Source organism: Paramisgurnus dabryanus, chromosome 4 (genome assembly GCF_030506205.2).
Source record: "Paramisgurnus dabryanus chromosome 4, PD_genome_1.1, whole genome shotgun sequence".
NCBI lineage: Eukaryota > Metazoa > Chordata > Actinopteri > Cypriniformes > Cobitidae > Paramisgurnus > Paramisgurnus dabryanus.
This window is the reverse complement of record NC_133340.1, coordinates 9,426,997-9,431,977: the sequence shown is the minus strand read 5'-3', so window position 1 is coordinate 9,431,977 and position 4,981 is coordinate 9,426,997. Positions and strand designations below refer to the sequence as shown.

At 35.7% G+C, this 4,981-nt stretch overlaps 1 long non-coding RNA gene across 1 annotated transcript; it reads left to right on the top strand.

Moving 5' to 3' along the window:
- Positions 1–727: 727 nt before the first annotated feature.
- LOC141282071 (uncharacterized) lies at positions 728–1,654 on the top strand. The gene is made up of 2 exons (XR_012336632.1): positions 728–1,190; positions 1,396–1,654. It is a non-coding gene; the product is annotated as an uncharacterized lncRNA (long non-coding RNA).
- The last annotated feature ends 3,327 nt before the right edge of the window (positions 1,655–4,981 follow it).

The following is a 4,981-nucleotide window of genomic DNA, read 5'->3' as shown; positions in this document are numbered from 1 at the left end:
AGATACGAATATCTAAGTTCAAATATTTATTGATCAGATATGATAAAGTTTAACAGCGCGCTGGATCTTCTCATGACCACATCTGGTAAGCGAAGACACCCAGCCTCTTTTTTGACAATTATTTATATAATATGTGACGTCGATCTTTCTTCAGAAAATCTCCACCCACAAAGGCCGTTCCCCTCGTCCATCTGACTCCATCACCACACCCAATTTTAGCCTATAGGCAAAGATGGACACACATAGACAAAGAAAAACAAACTGTTCTCCTCTCATCCCTGGGAGCCCTGCAGTTCCTCTCTAGTACTCCTCCACTTCACATAGCATGTTATAATGCTTTCTTAAAAACAAATCATTAATAAAACATTCATTTATAAAAAACATAAGCTGTAAGATGAAAGTGATTATTAGGTAACACTTTATTTTAAGACCCGCAAAGTACCGCGTAATTACAGCGATTTTACAGCGTACCTATTTGTAACAACAGGGTAGGTAACCTGTAGGTATAAGGGAATAATATTTTAAGTTTGGGGTAATAAGGGGGTAAGAATATGAAGAATTATAAATTATTTATACTCTAAGTATTTTATAACAACAGGGTACCTATTGTAATATTACGTGGTATGTATGACTTAGTCAAGTCTATGGGGAAATTATGTTATATTTATTTTTTATTGTGAATTTTTCATATTGACTACTGAATGTTGTATACAGTCAATGTCTACGAGCCACATCGGCAAATAAATATAACAGCATATCACTTTTATTTTAGTAGCCTATATTACTTGCTTTTAATAACAAAAGTCAAGCTGATTTAATGTGGTTATCTTTTTTTAAGGTAAGTACAATAAAAATAGCAACTTATTCCCTATTTACCAGGAAACTCCTACATTTGCGGACATATCTGAAGTGGTGATTTGCAATTTATTTACTGTAAACACAAGTATTTTAGCCAAATATAATTTATGCAATGGCAAACCAGAATGAAACAACAGCAGATATCAGCTCCCGCTAAAGCAAAAGACGACTACATGCGTAGACTACTGCGCAGGTGTAGAGCGCGCGGTCGTCTGCAGGAGGTTTGCTGGAACGCGATCCTGAGGTGAAATTTCTTTAAGAGGTTTTAAAAACGTTCTACACTGTGGAGTACGGCTGCGAGTGATGTTAGCAGGTTCCGCATGCTGGATAAGGTGACTGGTTTTGTTAATACATGACTCACGCATTTCAAACAATGTTTTTCAAGAAAGTTGCTAGCTAACGGTAGCAGGTTAGCTAGCACATAAGTAAGCCTAAAATTTATAAACGTAACTGGCTTAGAAAACTCTGTTTCTGTCAAGGCACAGTGAATAAACATTTACTGAAGGCTTTCATTTATGTTTTTTATATGTAATGCAGAACAGCATTTGTGAGACGACATCAACTCATCATCCGAGTGGACAAGAACACCAACAGAGGAAGCCAAGCCGCAAAAACAATGAAAAATTGTCATGACTTTTTATTTTAAATAAAAGTTATGTGATAATAAACATTAAGTGTTGGCTTAATTATAGTGTTTTAAAGATGTTTTGAAATAAGTTGTTTTAAAATAAAAATAACAATATTCTGTATGTTTATGGTATTTACCCTATAACATTTATTAACAAGAGGTGAACAAAGCACCACTTTAGTTTACAGCCCGCAAATATGAGAGTTACCTGGTACATACACAGAACAAGCGGGGAATAAGCCCCACTTCAATTTACAGCCCGCAAATATAAGAGTTACCTGGTACATACACAGAACAATCGGGGAATAAGCCCCACTTCAATTTACAGCCCGCAAATATAAGAGTTACCTGGTACATACACAGAACAATCGGGGAATAAGCCCCACTTCAATTTACAGCCCGCAAATATAAGAGTTACCTGGTAACTCCTGTATACATATACAGATCAAAGAGGTACAAGTTGCTATTATCTTTATTGTGTGTTATATTTTATTTGCCGACGTGGCTTGTAGACATCAACTGTAGGCTATACAAAACACTTCATCAGGTAAGTAGCAAATATGAAAAAAAACCTATTACACATAGACCATATTACCCATAGACGTAAGTCATACATACCACGTAATATTACAATAGGTACCCTGTAGTTATGAAATACTTAGAGAATAATTTTCCATATATTCTTACCCCTTTATTACCCCAAACTTAAAATATTATTCCCTTATAACTACAAGTACGTACTGTAGAGGTACTCTGTTGTTACAAATAGGTACGCTGTAAATTCGGTTTAATTACGCGGTACTTTGCGGGTCGTAAAATAAAGTGTTACCGATTATTATGTAAAACATATTTCAATATCATGACATCATTTCATTATTCGTAAAATTGGTTATATGAATAAGGCACACATTAACTTCTTTAGATAGATAAACACATATTAAATCTTTTACTGCAATACTACTTCTAAGGAAACACTTTAATCATTATTTAAAACCATCTGTTAGGAAAGAAAACACACACACACACACACACACACACACACACATACTGGTTTTTGTGATTTACAAGGACACTTCAGCCCAAACCAGTTTTTTGCTGAATTAGGGGGACACCCCTTTCCACTTGCTCTACAGTGATGTGGAGGATATCAAAAATTTTATTTTGAGCCATACAACACAGATTTCACTTCAAAGTTTGTTTACACACAACACAATGTATAATATAGCAACCAGACAAAATGCGCATTTATGAGGACATTTGATAATTAGATGGAAGCCCCACCCATGACAAACGTTATTATGAGGACAGTGATTATGAACACACACACACATGACTTTAAAGTGTATTACAGGGTCCAACGTGAATTAATGGGACATAGCTTAACACAAACACAAAAGTGATGGCAGTGTGCATTAAAGGGACACAACTGATTTACAAGGACAAATGATTAAACACAAACACAAAAGTGATGGGAGTGTGCATTAAAGGGACACAACTGATTTATAAGGACAAATGATTAAACACAAACACAAAAGTGATGGCAGTGTGTATTAAAGGGACACAACTGATTTATAAGGACAAATGATTAAACACAAACACAAAAGTGATGGCAGTGTGTATTAAAGGGACACAACTGATTTATAAGGACAAATGATTAAACACAAACACAAAAGTGATGGCAGTGTGTATTAAAGGGACACAACTGATTTATAAGGACAAATGATTAAACACAAACACAAAAGTGATGGCAGTGTGTATTAAAGGGACACAACTGAGTTATAAGGACAATAGATTAAACACAAACACAAAAGTGATGGCAGTGTGTATTAAAGGGACACAACTGAGTTATAAGGACAATCGATTAAACACAAACACAAAAGTGATGGCAGTGTGTATTAAAGGGACACAACTGAGTTATAAGGACAATAGATTAAACACAAACACAAAAGTGATGGCAGTGTGTATTAAAGGGACACAACTGATTTATAAGGACAATCGATTAAACACAAACACAAAAGTGATGGCAGTGTGTATTAAAGGGACACAACTGATTTATAAGGACAATCGATTAAACACAAACACAAAAGTGATAGCAGTGTGTATTAAAGGGACACAACTGATCTATAAGGACATTAGACTCAGCACACAGTAACATTAACATTATAACCTTTCATAAACATACAGTAAAAAACAGCAGTAAACACTGTTAAAACCACAATAAAAGGTTCATGACATATGGGCTTTTAATTTTTTAAGTTCACCATGTTTTTATGTTACTACAGTTTTTGCATAGAAAACGTGCAAAATTAAGTAATTTATGACCTTTTGCACCCTGTTTCTAGTGATAGAAATGGCAAAATATGTGTTCAAGTGTGACAATGTCACACAGGAAACATGTTGTACCGCTCATCTTATACAGTATATTGTGATTTTATGTATATTTGAGTTTTAATAGGTTTTACATGTTTTCATTTATTCTAGGGCTGCACGATTTGGGAAATTTTCCCCATTGCGGTTATTGTTGCTAATATTGCGACATGCGATTGCGATTATAATAAATGGTATCATGAGTCAACTTGATGGGTTTTAAGGAAAATCCACACACAGTTTAGGGATAATGCTAAAATGTGTATTTGTAAAACTAGAAATGTTTTGGTATTGCCACATGATGTAGTAACTGCTCAGTGTCAGTAATCCTAAATCCAAAATACCGCCATACAACAGACGTAGAGTTTTTTTCAGCTACCAGATCACTGTCAATCTCCTCTGCATCCATCTTCGCTCTGTTATTTCCGTGCTGCGCACACACAAGTAACAACGCACGCAACACATGTGCATGCCACACGTGCACTGCCTTTTTTGTTCATTTTTCTTTCTTTTTTTAAACGGCAAGAAAAATCATCAAACTGTTATCAGAAAGTTTGTGTTAACAAGTCCACACATTTATTTATTTAATATAATTGCAACATTTTGCTGTCATATAATCGCACAGGCTGACATCGCGATTGCGATGCGATTAATTGTGCAGCACTAATTTATTCTATTTTATTCCGTTAGCTATTTTGTTTTATGTCTTTTGGGCTTATTTAAACAAGAATTCTGACCCTCAAAGACCTGTTAGTCTGGCTTTAAAATGTCCACCTCCACTCCATTTATTATCCTAAATTAGATGCACCTGTTGGCTGCATAAAGACACCTGTCCACCCCATACAATCAGTAAGAATCCAACTACTAACATGGCCAAGACCAAAGAGCTTTCCAAAGACAGAGACAAAATTGTACTGGAAAGGGCAACGGGGAAATTGCCAAGCTGCTTGGTAAAAAAAGGTCCACTGTTGGAGCAATCATTAGAAAATGGAGGAAGCTAAACATGACTGTTAATCTCCCTCGGACTGGGGCTCCATGCAAGATCTCACCTTGTGGGGTTTCAATGAGGCTGTTTACACTTGGCATTAACATGCGTTTTCGTCGATCGGATCACAAGTGGACGACGTT